At 45.6% G+C, this 22,997-nt stretch overlaps 1 protein-coding gene across 2 annotated transcripts in view; it reads right to left on the reverse strand.

The window, feature by feature from the left end:
• GNB4 (G protein subunit beta 4) overlaps positions 1 to 22,997 on the reverse strand; it is a 708,510-nt gene that overhangs the window by 487,439 nt on the left and 198,074 nt on the right. The window lies entirely within an intron of this gene.

A 22,997-nucleotide genomic window follows, 5' to 3' on the forward strand; every position in this document is an offset into this window, starting at 1 on the left:
ACATCCTGCGTGTTGACAATCCTGAGCACACTGTCTGTAAGAAAGACAAGTGTTTGAACTACAGCGCTGTATATTTGAAATGGGTTTACACAGCTAAGATTAACTCAAATTGACTGCGGCTAATGGCGCTCAAGAGAAGATCAATGAGGACATGTGGGCACTTACTCTGGAATTGATGTATACATGGTCATTATGGCTCATGTGGAGGTGACAAGTTGAGATAGCCATGGGCTCCTACCACTACCTGAAAACTTCAAGGTGCTGTATAGAATATAACAAACATATGTATAAACATAAGAAAGCATGTACAGGAACTTGAAGAGTGCACTCTTGAACTCTGTATTTCGCATACCAACAAGCAGGTGTCTAGGCAAGAAGCATGCATCACAGACATTCAGAGAGAACATGAGGATTTTGAAAATCTGCAGAGACAAAACAACCTCAGGTTCTTGGGTTTTACCAAAGGAAGGGAAGACAAGGAAACTAGAACTTTCATCATAAAATTGCTTAAACTAGCATTTCCTGACTTGAGGAGCCTGGATTGGGATCGGCAAACCTAATGTGTACATAGCTTTCTGCTAAAGAAAGTTAATCCAGTACTGAAAAAACAATTTTTGAAGAGGCTGGTTCCCCATGGCAGGTACAGTTGGCAGCGGCTACAAGTCTACTTGAAACAGAAGTTAAAAATCGGCATAACCAGGATATCCCGGCAACACCCTGGAAAATGACAGTGAACGTATAGGTTTAGAAAAGATCATTTGAAAGGGACCTGGAAAGTTTACACTGCCAACCCAATCTTTCTACATTGGACGCCTCTTAAATCCTGGGAAAACCTCAGCCATACTTTGAGCAAGCATTGACAGTCCTGGAAAGGATTACCTACATGAAACTTCTCACACTGCCCATCGTGAACTTCAATCCATCCTGGGCTCGGCAAGACAACTCAACCACTTGTCTATGTAGCTACCAACGTGACTCTTGGCTTCACCTGCTGTGCTGCTGCTAAAAGATGGCAAGAGAGCGGCATTGCCTGGGACTCCCAATTTGCAGGTCTCACAGCTTTAGAGACTGCAGAGAAGTCCCAGATATGTGCTTCTCTGCCAACATAGCACAAATTGTGGCCAGACTAGGGAAATTCATAAAAGCAAGTCGGGCTGTACTGACACATACCATTAAAGTCACAAGCTGCAATTAGTTGGCCACCAAGCTTGAGTAACAATGACCAAACAGCTTATAAAGAAAAATAACAGTCCTGTGCCCAAAACATAATCAGTCCTACCTCGGATTTCTCTCAACACAAACCCCAGGCACACAAAGGAACAAAAACGATCAAGACTAGAGGACTAAACAAGCACGTCAGACAAGTTAACCCATGTACCCTGCACCGAAACGAGGAAAATCATGTTGTTTTAAATGTTTAGTTATAACCAATGCTCGGACTGCTGACAAAGGTTTTTTAGCTTTGTAAATGAACATTAATTTATTGGGCAATGGGTCCACCTAAAGGACGTGTAAACTGAGATCCCAGGCGTAGGTGCCATCCTTACGCACCAGCACTTCAGTTCTAGTTTGGACTATTGCTTTTACAATTTTACAGTTTTTAGCAAACCTAGTTACATCAGTTGAAGGGTGCATGGCGGTTATGAATGTAAAAACATTTTTTTTCCTTTCTTTTCCACACATGGAAAATTTAGTATATTGTAATGATTTTAATTAATCGAACAATAAATCATTACAATCAATCTACGTATATATGGATATAGCAGCATTTATTGGCACTACCCCATGCAATGATCATACTCAATGCAGAACAGGCCTTTGATGGAGTCACATGGACATACATATGGAGAGTTATAAAAATAATGGGATTTGGGTCAAAATGTATCAAATCAGTACGATCCTTCACATCAACCTTGAAGCTAAATTACTAATTATGGGTAAGCACGCAGACCATATAACAATAAAGCGTGGACTCAGCATGGTTGCCCATGCTCTCAACTTCTTTTTGCCATTTACCTACAACCCTTCACTAGCAAACCTCTATAAAACTACAGCATACAACCGATTTTTAGGTCTCGGCTAGCCGAGCGGAAGCGCGTCTCCGCCGAGAACCTATTGCTGCCGTGTCTGCTTCCCAGGAGACAATCCTGGCCACGCGCATGGCGATTTGAAACTGCCACGCGAACGCGCGCTGTGGCCAGGCGCTGTCTCCTGGGAAGCTCGAAACACCACACACGCATGCGCATACACACAGACACACACACACAAGCGCCCATGCACGCACGCACATACATACATACAGAGACACACCCCCCACACACATACACACACACACACACACACAAGTGCACCAAGGCCCCCCCTCCCCACACATACATACATACACACACGAGCATACACACACACACACACACGTGCACCAAGCCCCCCCAGCCCTTTTGAACTTACCTGGCCAATCTCGGGGGACTCTGCTCTCAGCACGCGGCGCGCAACCTCCTGCTGGCGCGGCCCCGGGGCTCTCCACAGCTCACAGGAGCCCCGGGGCGCGAGACGCATTGACTCCGCCTGCCTCCTCTTCCGGTCCAGACGCGGCCCCGCCCCCGTCACAGGCGACCTTGCCTGACTTCCAGTGCGGCCGCGGCGGGATTCCGGGGGCATTTTCTGTTGCTCCCCCTCCCCCCTTTTGCTCCTGCTGCTTGTTATTAACAGTGGATTGAACTAGCAAAACTGCAGGAAACTGTCCTCTGTCCAAAAAAATAAATCAGCACTGCAGAACTAAGAACGCTATTATAAATCCGCCATTAACTAATTAAGAAAAATGTTTGGTAACCAGATTACCGGATATTGTGTGCACTCAGCAACGACTACAACCACCTTTCATGATTAGCAGCAGAGACATCGGTAACACCAACGGATATCCCAGGAGAAGGCGTCTCTGCCGGTAACCCTGAAAGATGACTCTGTTAGAGGTTTACTGCGGGAGAAAGCTCACCAAATAACTGGCCGCAACAACGGTTCTGCTGTTTTTTCCACATTACCCGTCCAGAAAAGAAAATCGGCAGTTTATAGCTCACTGACTCGCAACCATGTTTCTCGGTATGACCTCTGACAAGGTCATGTCTGAGTTCAGTATGCCTGAGGTAGGACTGAGGATGGGGAAGTAAACCAAACAACGAAATGAAGGGAAGAAAGGAAGCCCGCGAGACAACCCGAAAGGGGTCATTTGGGCCAGACATGCCTGCAGACATATACGAGACTACACAAACAGGCATAGATGACTGGTCAGACCTATAGACCTATAGAGAGCAATGACAATGTAAATGCCTAAAAAATTACTACACGAAGGGAAATATTTACAAGGGTACCAACATTTTCCAGGCCGGTTTCGATGAACAAAGCCACTCCACCTACACCCACAATGTGTTCCCCCGACTAACCACTGCCCCAGCATCTGGCCCCACGTCCACCAGGTTGTTGGGGGCTCTGATGTCCTTCTCTTAAATTTACAACGATTATTCAAGACATTTTATAGTTCACCGAAAATAAGAAAGTAGAGCTCCATTCAGAGCAGGATAAGCTGTCATGATTCAGCCCTGAAAGTGCATCTAACATATTTGATAAACTGGTCTTTAACCTGCACCATTTGCACCCATTTTTCTAAAAGTTACTTTGAATGACATCTCTTCCTACACTGGAGGTCTGCAAACTGGAGGCCATGCCCCCTTGGGGGATGCTGAGATACCCCTATCAGCACGAGGCTGCAGGAGCCCCCGCACAAACCTTATGCTGTAGGAGAGGCTTCCAGCGCGCTCTTTTATTGCAGTCTTTGACTGGCTCTTCTACTCACGTTTGTGGCCGAGTAGGTGTGAAAAACAACCCAGCTGTGATACTCCTGTCTCATCCAAATTCAGCTGCTTCACAGGTAAAACCAAGAAGGGTTTTATTTCACTTCACGGGTTTTCAATAGGTAAATGAAAAGAGGTGTGCTACGCGAGAGCAGTTACAGACCTACTTTCTCAGAGGTAGCCAACAATTAATGCAAATTCAATATACAATGTTTACCGATGTTTATGGATATCCTTTCCTAAGAATGGTTTTCAATAGCGCTAACTGAATTGTTCTTGTTTGTAGAAGACACCTGGACCTAGCCTGCTATTGTACTCATTTTCCTTTTAACTCACCTTTTGCTTAGTGTATGTTTGCTCTTGTTCTCCACTAATGCAGTACACTGCCCACATTAACAACAAATCCATAAACTTGCACACATGCATGTCTTTGAAAAGCTACTGGTGTTGCAGTTGTCTCTAACACCACAAGACCGTAGGCTTTTTTTTTTCACACCCTCATTTCTTAAAGTGTTCATTGTTATGTTAAAGGACTTTATGGAGCGTGCATCTGCCCAACGGTGTCATGGTGCTGAGACTGCTGCTGAGGACAAAGAGGGGCCTAATAGGAACATGGCAAGATGTTAAAGAGACAAGTTTTCAGCTCCTTTCTGAAAGACGGCAGAGTAGGTGAGGCTCAAATGCATGAGGGGGAGATCATTCCAGAGCTTAGCTGTGGAAACAGTGAAGCTCCTACCTCCTAATTCGTCTTATCAAATCTGGGCACCTTCAGGAGCAAGTAAGGCTCTGGAGGAACAGTGTAAATGGCTGGGAACGTACCATTGCAATGATCTTTTGATAAAGTCTGATCCAGAGTCACAAAGGACCTTGAACCTAAACCAGCTTCTCACAGGGAGCCAATGAAGGCGTCTGATCTCCACAGAGATGGATTTGAATTTAGGGATACCTAACAACAGTCTGGCAGCGGCGGTCTGCACCATTTGTGGTTCGTTGAGAGATTTTTGAGCAAGTTGACATAAGGCCATTACAGTAATCCGGTTTGGAAGTGTCAGGGCTGTGATCGCGGTTTTTCTAGTAGATACTGAGATGAACATGAGGATTTTCTAATGATCCTAAGAAGATAGAAGCAGGAGGAGATTGTGGCATTGACTTAGTGGCAGAAGGTCAGTTGGAAATCTATTAAGACAGCAAGATTTTTAACTTTGGCCACTGGGAGGAGAGGATGGTCAAGGTCATCTGGCCACCAAGTGGAGGTGAGGTTGAAAAGTATTCAATATTTTATTACACTGTGATAAAAGAAACCACCGATTTAACTTCAGAGGTCACTCCTACATTCACTACTGGTGCAGGTAATGCACCCTTTAAGAATAAATGAAAAGCCTTGGCTGCCTGGGTGAGAAGTTAAGCAATTACATAGACTGTATAGCAGTTATTTATTTTTTTGTTAGTTTTGTTTTAATGCAGGAATGTATTTTTTGATTTCTGTATTGTAATCAATCAATCAGGGTTTCATAAAGCGTGCTACACACCCCTGAGGGTCTCAAGACGCTTGGGTGTTGGGGGTCGGGTGCAGCTCTGGGTCAGTTGAAGAGCCTGGTCTTGAGGCTCTTCCTGAAGGTGTGCAGAGTAGGGGAGCATCTGACGTTGACTGGGAGCTCGTTGCTGCGACATAGGAGAAGGCTCTTCGCCTGCTCTGGTTCTGCGGATGCGTGGGGTCTCTGCCAGGGCGAGGTCGGCAGAGCGGAGGTTCCTTTTGTGTATGAGAAAGGAGGCTCTCTCGTTGAGGTATTTGAGTCCGATTTTGTGGAGGGATTTGTAGGCGTGCGTGAGTAGCTTGAAGGTTACTCTCTTCTCGAAGGTGAGCCAGTGGAGGTCTCGTTGGTTCTGGTTCATGTGCTTGTGTCGTGGGGTTCCGAGGACGAGTCTGGCTGCGGGGTTCTGGATGGTTTGGAGATTGGCTCTGTGTGGGTGGCTCTGTGTGGGTGGCTCTATATGTGTGTGTGGTTGGCTTTGGGTGTGTGGCTCTGTGTGTGGGTGCAAATGCAATAGGTCTCGCATTTGCGAGAAATTAAGCTATTGGCATTGTAAATGACAATGCCATTTATTTATGTTTTAAAAACATAAATAAAAATAATGTCATGAGCAATGCCAATAGCTCTAACTTTAACAATGCCGAGAACATTCCATTGTAAATGCTTGTCTATAATGGGCATTCTGCAAATCATCTTGCATATGTAGAGGATATGTCACTTTGACAACATCACCAGAGTGGGCAATAGTATTGGAGGCAAATAGATTTGGTTCAATATCTAGATATCTTTTTAATAGCAAAAAGACACAGATTCTGGCTATATCAAAATACCAGATCCTAGGAAAGTTGCTAGTGCACTTCATCTTGGGGTAAACTTCACTGAATGAAATTGAATGAAATTATAATGCTTAATTAAGATTCAGTAATAAACAAGGCAAAAACCGTTTAAAAAGATGTAATACTTTACATCTACCTTTAATCAGCCATTGTAACATAATCAAGATACTTCCAGGGTGCCGCTCGAGGCTAAGACTCTGTGCTTGGACATTGCATGCTGCTTTTCCTGCCTTACCGGGGGTCATCATTGTTATTGGGCGCACTTGCGGAGTATTATCGGGACTGGGAGGACCAGGTTGCTCAGCGCCCTCGACACCGGCCGCACCTGGGTCCTCTTCCCGCCCCACCTCCCAGGACTTTATAGCGCTTCGCGGGAGCCGCTCGAGGCTAAGACTCTGTGCTGGGACATTGCCTGCTGCTTTTCCTGCCTTACCGGGGGTCATCATTGTTATTGGGCGCACTTGTGGAGTATTATCAGGACTGCGAGGACCAGGTTGCTCAGCGCCCTCGACGCCGGCCGCACCTGGGTCCTCTTCCCGCCACGCCTCCCTAGTTAAGAATCCTAACCCACGCGCACGCGGGACGCGGGCGGGCGCTGGGCTAAGCCCGGGCAAAGGGCCGGCCGTCTGAGGTCGTCCGAGGTCGATCGTGGCCGGGCTGGGCCCCCCCTCTAAATATCTTCTGTTGTTTATCTGTGTACTGGTTATTATTTGTTGATTGTCCCCTGGTTTATTAATACTTTGGATAGCTGAGGCACTTTATTGCTGTCCAGCGGGTTTCTGTACACGAGCGGTTGGTTGAGCTTTTGGGGGTCTAACTATCATGGCTTTACGCTCTGGGAAAGAAAGAATTGTGCAGGTCTCAACAAGGAACGGGGTGGTATCTGATACCCTTGATAATTTTTTTAAACGAGCATCCGGTATCTTAGAAAAGGAGATAGCCTTTGCTGAGAAGGGTTTATCCTTTGATCTTATAACGGGTAAACGCTCATCTCTGGGTAAAATTGGGTTAGCGGTATCCCCTATTAATTTAAGTCATCAAGCTCCCGAGGGGTCGCAAAGCCCAAGTCGAAATCCTATATCTAGGGCTTTGGACCTTGAGGTGGATTGTCCCCTACAAAATACCAGTACTACCATATCCAGCACTACCACTACCACTACTACTACTAGTCTATCCAATAGTGTTGATGATTCTCCCCTTCATCATAGTCCCGTACAAAAAACCCAAACTGAGGGTAATTTGGTCAACTCTTACCCCAGTAAAAGGAAGAGGGGGAGCCAACTCCAGAAAGGGGGTACTGCTAAAAAGTCCAATAACAATGGTTTAACACAGCCTATGCTTACTTTACAAACTACAAATAGCCCCCCAATTCCCAGGGTGGCTCCAATTGATACTGCTGACCAATGTTTATCTATCGGATTAGATGATGATCTTTTGGGTAAAATAGAAATACTTGTGAAATCTTTGATGTTACCCTTATTGGAACGTACGCGGCTGATCAATTCTAAACTGGATCTGCTGGAAAACCTAATTATAGATAATTCCAATACGTTAGATAAACTAGTACACGGTCAACACAAAGGAAGGGAGTCACTGCCTAATCCACAGAACAAACGAACAGTATCAAAGATGGATTCCCCAGTGACCACTAATTTACCGAAGCCTCTGTCGAGTAGCCCACGAGCGAACCCGCCTCGTGTTTGTAATAATCCTTCGGCTGCTACTGAGGGCACGGTTAGGAAAGAGGGTGTGGTGTCTACAACTCAGCCCGCTCCTCGAGTGCCGGTCATTAGTGGTCAGCCCAAGGGACATGAAATCACGAGGGAGTAGTCCTAATAGAAGACCTCGCCCTGATCGAGCAACTTACTTTCCATTCTTTCCACGTTTGTTTAATCGGTTTGAGCCCCTTTCTGGCTTGGAGGGAGTTGATTGACTTCTGTCCAAGCCAGGTAGTAATACCCAGCTCAAGAGCTCCAGTAGGGTTACTGACGGTATGTGTACACTGAGGTCTGGGGGTAGATATTAATGGTGATCCGGCACAGTGTAGGACTAAGGAGTGGGCTATGGTGAGATCGAGTGATGTCCAGGGGATGGAAGGGATACCCCCCGTCCCTCTGCCTAGTGACCCAGAAGTTAGAAATACAATGATTGAAGGTGGGAGGACTTCAGATTCCATTCTAGGGTCCCCTGAATTGAGACAAGCTACTCAGCAGGTTTCCTTACTCATAATTGCCTCCTGGAATAATGCAGGGCTGAAGGGGAAAATAGATTTAGCAGAGTGGGCAGAGTTTGTAGACGATTATGATATTTTGATTTTTCAAGAAAGTTGGGCTCCAGATCCGATCTTTAGACTGGGGTACCTTAACTTTTTCAAACCCGCCATCAGGGGGTAAAAAAGGCAGAGCTTCTGGTGGTTTAACTATTTGGGTGAAGCAGTCTCTTAATTATAGGTCTTCTGAAGTTTCAGTGACCAGCCCAGATATCCTAGGGATAAAGCTCAGTAAAGATCATTACCAGGAAATTTTTATTAATAATTTATATGCTCGTGGTTTACCTGGAAGACGGTGCCCAACAATTATTGGAGTTTTAGACTCACTACTGAACTCAATTGGAAGGGACAAGTTTTTAGTTGTGGCGGGTGATCTAAACTGCACTTTCGAACCACTTAAGTGTGAGGGTGAGGACCTGTATGCCGAAGAAGATGCATTATGGAATGTTCCACATCTTGATCTAAGCCCTATTAAGAAGGGGACGGAGGCAGCACTCAATTGGCTAGGACTGTCTCGAATGGGGGTTGAGGGCGGCAAATGGCCGCACAAACTCAGATAGAATGGGCCGACCCACTTTCGATTATGGTATCAGCACCAGTTGCATTGATTATATTTTAATCAAAATTGAGTTCTGGTCATTACTTGATGATATGACAATCCATGCGAATCCAGAGAGTGATCATAACCCGTTGGTTTTAAGTTTTAAATCTAAAGTCATCTCTGGGAGAAGTGGCCCGACTAAGTGTGCCACCGCTGAGGCTATCCTCACCAACGATAAACGTAGGGTTCGTTGGAGCAGGATAATTGAAGAACCCGCCATTTTAGATAGGATTTCTCACGAAGTCTCCTCCACCCGGAGTGCTTTCCAAGCACTGACAAATCCCACAGGGTCAATTGACCAGTTAATAGTGCTCCATGAACAGCTATTTGGGAAATTAAAATTCTTCTAACTAAACCTGTCAAACCTGGTAACGCTTCAGCAGTGCCGCCAGGTAAAAAATGGTATAATAAATCGTGTCGCCAGGCTTATAGTTCTCTGACTAAAGCCATAAAAACGAGGGTGGTTGACGATGTTAGGAAGGCTAGGCTTAGGTACAAGAAGGCCCAAAGGGATGCCAAACGCGCATGGGACGATAATCGCTGGCAGGATTTATACGAAGCGAGTAAGTCCTCAAATCAGATTAAGTTTTGCAGGTCGTAAAATGGGGTGGGGACCTGGACTCACAAACACCGGCGAACCATGCACCCGCTGAGAAGTGGGTCGAGTATTTTGCACCTCAATTTAAGGGCCCTGATCTAGACTCTGGGGGTGGCTTGCCCACTATTGTGCCTGTGCTCCCACCACCTTGTTCGCCCCTAGTGTTTGAACCCGTTGATGCTGAGGCTGCGCTGGGATCGGTCCAAGCCGGCAAAGCTCCGGGTAGGGACTGTATCCCGGCTGACCTATTTAAATGCGATATATTGATTTGGGTGCCATGTATTACTACCCTTGCAAATGCCATTGCAAACGGGGCACGGATCCCGATCTCATGGAAAGGGGCTGAAATCCTACCGATTTTCAAAAAGGGGGATCGTTCGGCCCGGGCAATTATCGTCCGATAAGCTTAATAGATGCCATTCAGAAAGTCATCTCTAGAATGGTATTGGCTAAAATACAGATTTGGATCGATAATGAGAATATTTTAACCCCTATGCAAGCTGGATATAGATCAAGCATCAGCACCATAGATCAGGTGCTAAGATTCATTATGATCTATTGGAAGGTAGTGTTATTGGGCGGTGGTGTCATATACGCAGCGTTTGTGGACCTTAGGTCTGCTTTTCACCTCGTGCCAAGAGATAAATTATGGGCAGCCCTGAGAAAAATGGGAATGCCCTGTGAATTGTTGGAATTAGTTATAAGATTGCACGAGGATAATTTCGCAAGGGTAAGATGGGGCAGGTAACCGAGCGATTTATAGTTAATCGCGGTGTTAGACAAGGATGTGTTCTTGCCCCGACCTTGTTCCTGCTATTTATAAATCAAGAAGTGCAGTTTTTTGCAGACACACCTACTGATGCTCCTGTCCTGGGCGGTACAAAGTTTCCCCTTCTTATTTTTGCAGATGACACCCTTATCCTCTCTAAAACTCGCAAGGGACTGCAGACAGCGATAAACAAGTTTGAGGTTTTCTGTAAAATAAATGACCTCGAGGTAAATGTGAATAAAACGAAATTGATGGTTTTAATAAAAAAAAAAATGCTGAAGAGTCATGTAAGCATGAATGGCATGGAATTAGAACAGGTGGAAGTAATGATCTACCTTGGGGTAATCCTTGATTATAGATTAAAATGGAAATCTCAACTAGATACACTCTGCTTAAAATTAGCTCGACTAACAGGATGCCTAATTAAGGAGCAAAGAACCTCTCAAACTAAAAGGATAGCGCCAGCATTAAAAATATATGACGCAAAAATAAGCTCTGCAATTCTGTATGGTGCGGACCTATGGGGTTTCTCAAACCTTTCCCAGTTGGCCAGGATCCAAAATAAATTTTTACGAAATCTGGTTGGCCTCCCACAATCTACTCCTATGAAACCCTTACTACTCGACATGGGTTGCCGCTCGATTGCTGACGTAGCACGGTTTAGGATGAAAGGGATGTATGACGTTGTACAACGCCTGCCTTTACAACGCGGTTTTTACATCGCAAACCTTTACAACGCATAGCGCTTAGAGGTGCTGGATAGTGATAAGTTTAATTTTCTATTCCAACTCCAGTCCCCGTGGACACTAGGGAAGGTGTTGGATTGAAAATTTAACTTATTCCCTATCCTAGAGCGCCCCCCAGCGCAATGCGTTGTAATGGTTTACGTTGTAATGACCGCGTTGTAATGGTAGTGCGTTGTAAAAGTTTCATTGTAAAGGTTGTTCACCGGATGATAGCATTGTGGCGGAGATTATGGACAACACCGGAACTGGCTCTTTTTGCTAAAGATATTACAGATGTAAGATCAATGGCGGGTTCAGGCAGTCTTCTCTGGTTTAGAGAAGTTAAGCTTATGTTGGGAAATATGGGCCTCGGTATGCTGTGGGAGGACCCTGGAAATAATTCCTTTCCCTCAAAAGGTGATTTTAAGGCATTATACTGGGCGTCAGTAAGATCCCAAATTGTCGCTCAGACAGAGTCCATCTCATTGACTGATAGGTTTCTGGCCCACAAGCTCGAACCCTCATTGGAGGAATACTGGGATGTCATCACAAAGAGCAATGATAGGAAGCTCTTTCATCAGTTGAGAGTTGGGACGTTACCTGTGAGGACCTTTACCAATAAATGGCGCATACAATCTTCTGAGTTTTGCCCTTGGTGTAGGGAATAAAGGGAATCAATTGGACATATTTTCTTTGTGTGCCCTGCATACCTCGCCCCTCGGAGAAAATGGTTAAAACCAATTTGTTCGAAATTGAGAACGAGGGTGAGTGCGGAGGCACTCTGGCTCTTAAGAGCTAATACATCTGAGTCTGTGTCTATTGCTGTAGCAAAGTTTTTGGGGTGGGCCTGGATTATCAGAGCTAGGCACCCTTATTCGAGCTGATTAATTGATAGTTTTATATTTCTCTTTTTTCCCCAATATAATCGTACGTCTGTACTTGTGATTTAATAATGTTTTAGGTTTTATCTGATTCTATAATGCTCAACCCCTTACACACCGTTTTTTTGTGTGCTGGAATCTATTATTGTATTTCAGGGTTGTATATAATGAGTTTTAATGTTTTTACCTGAGACATCTTGTTATTTAATATTGTCAAGAGTATTGCGTTTCATGTATTTTTCTTAATGTATGATGTCTTTTATGATGAAATATTTCGAATAAAGACGTATGAAACTGAAACTGAAGATACTTCCAAAGATCTTGTATTTATTTCGAGCAATACCTCTTGATCTACATGTCACTTTGTTTAAAGACTCCTTGTGCATTAGTATGTATGTATGTATTTAATGCTTATTAAGCGCAGCTGTCACCCAAAGGGTATCCTGGCGCTGAGACCATATCTAACCATCAGGTGAAGTGCACTACATTGCTCTTGGAAACAGGTAGGTCTTGAGATCCCTTTTGAAAGAGGACAGATATTGTCTACTCCTCAACGTCAGAGTTAGGGTATTCCATAATGTGGCGGCCGTGAAACTAAAAGCACGGCCGCCCATCCTCACTCTGTTGATCCTGGGAATCCTCACCAGGAACGCGGAGGAGGATCTCAGAAGTCTGGCAGCTTGATACCAAGAAAAGAGATTTTGAAGTGGTATCGATCCTAGTCCGTGCAGAGCCCTAAAGACAAGGCATAAAGCCTTAAAGGCAATCCTCTGCTGGACCGGTAACCAGTGAAGATCAGCCAATGCTGCAGATGAACAAGCAGAGCGAGGACGAGATAGAGCCAGTTTAGCCACCATGTTTTGAATCCTCTGCAACTTTAGGATCAAGATCTTAGGGGCTCCCAGAAGTAGTGCGTTACAGTAGTCTAACCTACTGAGAATAGAACTACGCACTACCTCTGCTCTGGCTCCCCGGGGAAGTAATGGCAGGATCTTACGTAGGGCACAAAGCAAGCCCATACAGGTCGCTGCAGTCCTATTTACAGAGGCATCAAGCTGTAAGTTAGGTTCAAACAGAACTCCCAAGTTACGAGCCGATTCTGCGGCCTCCACCGAGCCCGGAATGGAAGTTGGCCAAAAGTCATCCGGTAGCGCACGGGGGAGTCGGTCTAGGGAGCAGTGGAGTACCTACGTTTTTGACCTATTAAATTGGAGTGAGTTAGCTCGCAGCCACTCTGCTGTAGCCGACATACAGCGGTGAAAGGTGTCCCTCGAAACTATCTCAGTACCCTCAAATGAAAAAATCAATTGAGAGTCATCGGCATAATTGAGGACTGATATGCCAAATGACTTTATCAGATCTACCAGGGGTCGGAGATATAAGTTAAAAAGGATCGGACTAACCGCCGATCCTTGGGGGACACCTTGGTTCACCTGTCGTGTGGCTGATCGAAAAGGTGGTAACGCCACAGCTTGCTGTCTGTTGCAGAGATAAGATGTTAACCAACTTAAAGCCAGACCAGTTATTCCCACGCTCCGAAGGCGACCCAATAGCACCTCATGGTCCACCGTGTCGAACGCGGCCGACATGTCAAGCAGCACTAAAAATGCTGACTTTCCCCTGTCGACACGCGTTCGTAGATCGTCCAACACGGTAACCAATGCGGTCTCGGTGCCATGGGCCGGTCTGAAGCCAAATTGGGCTGCATCCAGACAGGAGTTTGTTTCCAGGAAGTTGGACAAGGCTCTCGTGACCCACTTCTCGATAATTTTTATCGCAAATGGTAGGAGCGAAATGGGCCTATAGTTGGCCGAGCATAGAGGGTCCAGAGTATCCTTTTTTAGCAGTGGTGTTACTATTGCCAACTTCCAACTGTCTGGGACTGATGTTGTGGTCAGCGACTGGCAGCAGATGGAATAGAGCGGGGGAAACAACTCATCTTGGAAAGCCTTCCAGATCTTATGTGGCATTGGGTCAAGCGGTGAACCTGAGGAAACGCAATTGGCCAAGACGCAGAATTCCTCCAACCAGGGAATAGAAAAACAGGACAGCTGGGAGGACTCTTCCTTGTTGTCGTCCCATTCGGATTCCGAATAGCCGGGGAATTCTGAAGGGGGAGATAAAGACGGCGCAGACTGTCCTGATACCATGAGTCCGTTCAGAATGGTCCTAATTTTCTCCTTGAACGCGAGGGCCAGAGAATCACATAGTTCCTGAGAAGCCGGGATGGCTGGTACTGTACAGGACGGGTTAGATAGATTATTAACCAGCTTAAACAGGGTCTGCGATTTATTAGGAGCCTTCGCCAAGGTGTCTTCTAGGAACTTTGCTTTTGCGCTCCTTAGCTGGACCTTATATTCCTGCAGGGCCGCTTTATACGGTGCCCTATCCAGCTCCTTATACCCTCTCCTCCAGGTACGCTCCGCCTGTTTACAACGGAGCTTGTACTGTCCAAGATCGTCAGTAAACCAGGCATTGGCTCCTCTAGGTCTGTCCCTCACCCTTCGTAAAGGGGCCAACTCGTCAAATGATGTCAAGATTTGCTGGCAAAGGACTGCATAGCTCTTATCCACACTATCCTCCACCAAAAAAGTCCTGGGCAGTAATGTGGGTCGAGTCGGCTCCCTAAGAAGGCGAGACCATTGTCGGTTGAACTTAGTGCCGCCCGGTTTGCTTGGTTTTAACGGAGCAGGCAAAACAATAGACATAATAATCACTGAATGGTCGGTCCAGCACTGATCCACGACCTCTTCCACTACAACCAGCTCCTTCTCGGCAAATACCAGGTCTAGAGTGTGCCCCTTCGCGTGAGTAGGTGACAAGACCAACTGTACAAGTTGAATATTACTACACACTTGGCAAGGTTCTCTATAGGCCAGATCTTGAGGGCCGGAGGGCCAGAGATTAAAATCACTGACCACCAAAAATTTAGCATGGGAGTTTGAGAGGTCATAGATCAGATCAACCAGTGACTGAAGGGCCGTTGTGGTCAAAGAGGGTGGCCTGTAGGATAAAAGACCTGCTATCAGAGTACCGCCCTGGGCCGTAATAGAGAAGCCCATGAGCTCGAACCCCAACACTTCTTTTACCACCAGCTGCGAAAGGGAGATTGAGTCTCTGAAGATGAATCCTACTCCACCCCCCCTACCAGAGACTCGAGGAGTATGTCTTATAAGGTAGCCCGGTGGGCAGGCCCAACCGAGTTCCACCCCACAGTCCGCCTTGGCCCAAGTCTCGGTCACAAATAGTGTGTCCAGATGTGAAGATTCTATTACAAGAGCAATCTCAGCATAGTGCTTTACAAGAGAGCGAACATTTAACAGGCCACAGGAAAGAGACCTAGGAGAGGATGAAGTCGACAAGTATTGCTTACCAACATCGGTATGACTCGGTAAATCATACGAGTCCTCACGAGGATCTACCAGATGAGAGGTAGCCGTTGCGAGCACGCCGGGAGCACCCCGGACGCGAACGGGCGCAAACGGGCTTACCTCTGGCGCACCTCCGGCGCGTCCGCTGCGCGCCTGCTTGCCCATACCTATTTATAGTATTACGCCGCGCTGGCTTCCGGCTACTAGAGCCTCAAGACCCGACCAATATGGCGCTTGAAAGTGGCCCAAGCGTCAACACCCACCCAAGATGGCGGTCGGAGCACCACCACCAGGGACCCCACTTCCTAAGTCCCGCCAAATGCGGGTGAAAAAACAATTATTATGCAGGTAAGCCTGACTATGCCCCCAAGTTGCTGTAGTGGCAAGCGCCTAATGAGTAGGCAGAGAAAACAACAGCGCGATCATAAGCAGCGCGATTTAAAAACAATATGCCCAGGAATATAGAAATAAGATTTTAAAATATGTACTGCAATGTGCAGCAATGCGCGCGATGAAAGACGTAGGTTTTTACGAGTTTATGTAAGCCCACTTAAGGCATTAAAATATCTTACACTCCCAGTAGCAAGAGATGGTTGAGACCTCAAATTTTATATTAGATTATTTTTCTGCTATGATCCAACGTATGAGGCTTTCTAAATATAGTCGATCCGCCGATGCTCAAACAATCGGCAATCTTCCCCTCACTTATGAATTAAGTTTTAGACAAAGATGCGTATTGTTTCTTAACTAAGTTTATAGAACAAAATGACTATAAAAAGTTTATTTTAAAGTTGCATAGGCCACTATTAATCCATGGAAAATTTGAGTAAAGATGTTTAAAACGCCAATATATAACGTTTGCACTTAACTATGGAACTCTACATATTTACCTATAATTTTTCAGGATGGATATACAAACATTTGGGTGCCCGGCTGGTACTAAACAACTAGGCGATACATGCAATGGCAATTCACTTTATTCCTTTAGGCAGTTACCGGAGAAATATGGGCCAAAATAATCGTTCTTTAAATATATGCAAACCAGCCATTTCATACTAAAAACTGTTTGCAATCATTTCAAAATGATACTCTGTAATTTCTTATCTGTTATAGATGATGGCAAAAAAATCAAAGTATTTGGTTTTTTTATAATTTGTTTTACTGAAATAGTCATGGATGATCTACAATGAAAAATGGACTAGCAATTGTAAACTTTCAGTTCTATTAACGACACTTTGGCAAAGATTATAGATAACTTTCTTCTTTAATTTTCGCCAGCAGCTTTCAAACACCAACTGAAAACTACATTTCCTATAAACTTAGGGAAATCAAACAGCAACAACAGTCCAGCCAATCAACATCCAGAACTCCCTTGAAGATCTGATTTCTTCCTGCCTCTATCTGTTTTAAATGATCCAGCAGCAGATAAGTATTACAGGCCTCAAAAACATAAAAATGTTACCAGACCTGCAGGTATAATAATATATATAATAATAATAATAAATAACATTAGTGACTTGAATAATCTACTCAACCTAACTGTAATGTACTTAACCCGTAAACTGGTCACAAATTGTGTGATCCTAGGAAATTTTTATTTTTTAACAGAGCCACCTTTATCTTCATAATCACAGATGAGACCACCATCAATATTCAAATTCAGCATTTCTGCTGCACAAAAAAAACGAATTTATTTGATTTAATACACTAAACGTTTGCTCCATGTATAACAAGAATCTAGCCTGCATACATGGTACACATGACCACTGACTTGCCTCTTACTTCACTAATAGCATTGTCATCAGAGAGGGGGCAGGAATGTTCCTCAGTTGATGTTTAAAAACACTTTTTTAATAAATATATTAAATAAAGCAAGTTGTGGTAGCGCACAGTAATTTACAAACACATTTTCCATTGAAAGGTCCACAAACATTCCCCCTAACATTCAGTTTTACTAAAAAAAACTATATAGCGTACAATCTGTGGAAAATGTGTTTCATCTAAAATATTTATCATTTGTACATCACCAAGTAAAGTATTGAGTTGCTTCCATCCTATTAAAATCTTTTTTCCCAATCACACAAATTACAAAATATGTATTTGTAACTACTGAAACATTTGAAATGTTTGTACAGTTTATTTACAATCAATTTAAATGCTGTGTGTTAGAAAAAAGTGACATACTCCAGCCTCATTTCACACTCTTTGTACAGTACGATTGTCAGTTCACTTTACAAAATTATGAAACTCTGTAGTCAGAGAAAGAAAAGTAAACATAAGCCTCCAGGATAAAATAAGCAGAAAATTGTGAGAAGACATAAGCTTACATTTGACCTCTGTGCAGAATAAATGTGACTAGCTAAAAACTAAATTTTAAAGCATCTTTACTGGTTATTCACTTTCGGAGTGAATAGAACACCTATTCTTTTGTCAGTTGGCCCTAAAATAGCTCGCCTGATGAAATCTGCCTTGCCATATAGAGTGGGCAAATAGATTTCGGAAGGTCTGTATTCCTTCTTACCTCTCCTGACTGAAAGCTTATTCTGATATAGCGTGCTGTGAAATATTCCTCAGAATTATTTTACTGTGTAGTATTTTGATAAACAGTTTACTATTGCATAGATATGTTATAGGTTGTTGTTGTCTTTGACGTGTTCTCTTGTTCTGCAGCTTCTGTATTGGTTCTCGTATTCCTTGAGCAGTCAACATTAAGCGCGAGGGTCGCACTTCGGTCCTCCGACCACTAGGGGGCTTTTGCCCTCTCCAAGGCTCCTGCTTTGTTTCCGCATGTCGACAGAGCCCTGCGCTGTATGGTGAACAGGTCAGTTCTCTGCCCTTCACCTGCTTTGTAGGCAGAGTGGACGATCCCAACAGCATTTCTGCCTCCAGGACCCAGCCCCCAGGAGCCTACAGCGGTATGCACCATCAGGCTGTATGCATTATCAGGAGTCTGCATTTTGAATTACCATGCACTGGTGAGGCCAAGGCTCCAACCTGAACAAAATCACCAAAGACCGGCTGAACACCGCCCTTGCCCGACGCCCACCCGCCGACCCCGACACCAGCAACCTCAGGCATTGGATCGACGTCTGCGCCAACACTCTCGTCCTGTTCACGAAACCCTCCAACAGACACACCACCAAGAATGCCAGTTGGTTCTCCGCAGAACTCCAGACCTCTAAACAAACCTGCCGAAAACTAGAGAAGAAATGGCACAGCGAACAGACACCGGGGAACCAAGAAGCCCACAAGAACGCCATGCGCCAACACCATCACCTCATCAAAGCCGCCAAAAGGACCTCCTTCATGGACCGCCTCGACAACAACGCACACAACAGCAAAGAGCTCTTTAACATCGTGAAGGAACCCTCCAACACCAGCTCCAACACCAACGACATCCCACCATTGCAAGACCTGTGCAACTCCCTTGTCACCTTCTTCCACCGCAAGACCGTCGACATCCATGACAGCTTCGACAACCTGACCACCCCAACAACAAACGACACCTCAGACCCCACGACCACCACCCACAGCGACCCCCTGCTCACCTGGACCCGCATCAACGAAGATGACACCATCAAGATCATGAACACCATCCACTCCGGCATCCCGTCAGACCCATGCCCACACCACATCTTCAACAAAGCCAGCACCACCATCGCACCCAATCTCCGCAAGGCCATCAACATCTCCTTCGAGGCCGCGACCTTCCCGGACAGCTGGAAGCACGCCGAGATTAACGCCCTGCCCAAGAAACCCAAGGTGGACCCGAGAGACCTGAAGAACTTCCAGCCAATCTCTCTGCTCCCGTTCCCGGCAAAGGTCATTGAGAAAGCCATCAACAAACAGCTGACCCGCTATATTGAGGAGAACAACATCCTAGACCCGTCCCAGTCCGGATTCCACAGCAACCACGGCACCAAAACTGCCCTCACGCTGCCACCGACATCAGGGCCCTGCTGGACAAAGGCGAAACCGCAACCCTCATCCTCCTGGACATATCAGTCGCCTTCGACATTGTCTGCCACCGCACCCTACGCAAATGCCTCCACAACACAGGGATCCGAGACAAGACTCTGAAATGGACCACCTCCTTCCTCTCCGGCAGAACCCAGAGCGTCCGCCTCCCCCTTTCCAGTCCGAGGCCTCCAAGATAATCTGCAGCGTATCCCAAGGATCATCCCTCGGCCAGACATTGTTCAACATCTACATGGCCCGGCTCACCCACGTCGCCAGACTGCACGACCTCAACATCGTCTCCTAAGCCGATGACACACAGCTGATTCTCTCTCTCACCAAGGACCCCCTCACCGCCAAAACCAACCTCCATGAAGGAATGAAAGCCGTCACCAAAAAGATGAAGAAAAGCCGTCTAAAGCGGAACTCGGACAACACGGAGGTCCTCATCCTCGGCTCCACCCCTCAGCCTGGGACGACTCCTGGTGGCCGACCGCCCTGGGAACAGCACCAACACCCACTGATCACGCACGCAACCTGGGGTTCATCCTCGACTCAACATTCTCCATGACCAAGCAAGTCAACGCCGTCTCATCCTACTGCTTCAACACCCTTCACATGCTCCGGAAGATCTACAGGTGGATCTCAACCGACACAAAAGGACGGTCGCCCTCGTCAGCAGCAGGCTGGACTACGGAAACGCCCTCTACGCGGGACCCCGGCCAAACTGCTGAAACGACTGCAAGGCATACATAACGCCTCTGCCCGCCTGATCCTCCCTCGACACAGCCACATCACTCCCCACCTGAGAGACCTGTAGTGGCTGCCCGTCAACAAGAGGATCACCTTCAAACTCCTCACCCACGCACACAAGGCACTTCACGACACCGGACGAGCATACCTAAACAGACGACTCACCCTCTACACCCCGGACAGCCAGCTCCGCTCCGCTCCTTAGACCGCGCCCTCGCTACCGTCCCCCGCATCTGAAGAGCGACCGCCGGCACCCCTCCCCCCCCCCACAGCGCCTTGAGACCCACACGGGTATGTGGTGCGCTTTTCAAATTTCATGATTGATTCATTGATTGTATAGTTGAACAGCTGCGCTGGACGATACCCCTTTAAACCATATCTGGCTCTGCCCCCTAATCGGTTGACACTGCCAACAATACTGAATTACTTACCACGCTAGATTTACATTAGCACTTCCCTTCCTCATTAGACCTCATCGCAACACGAAATTGGTTCGACCAAGACCCCAAATATGTAGGAGGGGAATGAATGCTATGCACAGAAGAAGGAAATGGAATGTTTGCCTTAGAATGCACACATTGCAGAGGTAGTAGATGCATTGGTCCACAAATCCCTCACAAGAGCTCTGCCGTCTGAGCTGGTGGCTTGCCCCCAAGAGCCCCTCCTTAGGAGGGAAGAACTCCCACGACCCCCTAGGTAATCTGGACCTCAAAAGCAGGCCACACCCACCCCAATCTGTCCCAGGGACCACTCCTCAGATAATGCATGTGGCCGCCTGAAGATAGCTAAGGATTTACCCTGAGTATAGAGCTCAGGGACAAGCACCCACCCTGACCCCTCAAATGCATTTCTGGGATCCTACTTCTCCGCCATATTACTCCAATGACTTGCCTCCATACTCTGATTGGGAAAAAGAGCCCAACAGGCCTTGGCGCCCCAAACCTGATAATGCAAACTCCAACCTTGCCCAAGGTCCCCCAGAGGACCCACTGTTGACAGACTTGCTGGACCTCGAAGACATTTTACTAACAAAGATCTTTTCAATGGGTCAAGGCAGACAAGGTGGCAACTTATGTAGCAGGATGGCTACATAATCCTCTAGACAAAGAGGTCCACAATAGACTAAGAGCAGAGTATTTGTGCCCTTCCTTAGAGGAAAAACGTCTCTCTGACCCCAGAGATCAAAGCAAAAATGGGCATATTCCTTGCCAAATATATAAAAGGATCTATGTTTCAATAATAGTAAATTTCAGCTATAAAGATGCATCATGAAAAGCGACCACACACAAGAGTCCCTCAAGCCATCAAGGTCTATAAGTCAATGTCAAAGAAATAATAAGGCTGCAAAATTAAGCTCTGCAAACGCAATATATTTTAAGAACATTGCTTAGGTCTATAAAAGAACAGAGGCAACATGCACCATCTGTGCTGAAGGGAATTACCAAAATATGAATCATTCAGAGTAGAAGTAACTTGCTCTTAGAACCACTGGCAGCGAGAGGAGTATATAAGACAGAGGCCATATGCCTCAAATCCCTGGACTCCTGTTTAATCACAATGATGACCGTCATATTCGACTGAACAGCACTCTGATGTAGGAGTGAGGAGTTCAGCTCTATAAAACAGTTTATAAATAAATACATGTACAGAAACGCTCATAACCTGTAACATCATGCTGGATGGTAGAACTTAAGAGCAATAGTTCTACAATAACAGTGGAAGACTGCAGCACTGTTGGTTTAGACACAATAGACAGTAAAAGAATTTAAGAAGGGAAACTTTAAGAGGCCCTGAATAGAAGGATTTGAAGACACCTTGTAGGAGTTCTCTTGCTTGACAGTTAGTGAGGCTGGACCTAAAAGAATGGCAAAAACAAAGCCCAGCAGCTTGTCGGGACTAGAAGAGATGGGAGGTTTATTGACCGAATGAAGATGAAAGGAACAAATTGCACCTATCTGGGAAGAGGATATCCATTTTAAGAATAAAGATTCTAGAAATGAGTCAAAGAGGCCAAGATTATGCATGGGCCAAGATTATGCATGGATGCATGCACAGCTGTCCAGCAGGAGCACGACAGGGTTTTTACCAATGATGTTTCACTCTGAGGCTGGGTTTTATACAGCCCTACTAAATCGGGGTTACGGTGATATAATGAAGTCATCCCATTTGTGATCAGCAGTGTTAGCTCTGATTTAGCTTTTTCTGCGCAGGAACAGGGAAGGATTTGCAGTACTTATGTTCTCTTGTAGTGGTTTTACATGACTAAACACATCAATATATCCAAATTAGATACCACCATACCACCAATTTTCTACTAATGAGGGAATGTGCCGTTTTTCATGAATTAAAGTGGTATTGCAGAGTTTCTTAGCCCAAAAATACCACTCTAATAAAAGTAAAAGTGCACTATTCTTTAATCATGTAACAAGTTTCCCAGCACTTTAAAATAGGGCCGTCTTGAAGTTTTCCTTATAGTGTCAGGTTATCAACTTACGAATACAGAAAGACAATGCTGTTGGCTTAAAAACTAGAGCACACAATAAATTAGGTGTTGAGTGTGGAATAGGTCACAGCTGACGACTGCTCGGTATGCCAAGAACTTGGTGGATAGAACCTAAATTTGAAAAGGACATGATGCCAGGTGAGGAGGAGGTGTAAAGGGGAAAGGTGAAGAGGGAATTAGATGGGTGCTCTTTAAACGGTGCCCAAAAAGTAATCAAAAATATATGCCTGGCATAATAAGTCTGAAAGGGCGAATGGCATTATTGGAGAGATGGTGAGGGGAAGCAATCCATCACGTGACGAGCTGGAGTGGTGGGATTGCGAAGAGTATGAGTAAGAAGCAGTTGCTGGACAGAGA

The sequence above is a fragment of the Lissotriton helveticus genome, chromosome 11, assembly GCF_964261635.1.
Source record: "Lissotriton helveticus chromosome 11, aLisHel1.1, whole genome shotgun sequence".
NCBI lineage: Eukaryota > Metazoa > Chordata > Amphibia > Caudata > Salamandridae > Lissotriton > Lissotriton helveticus.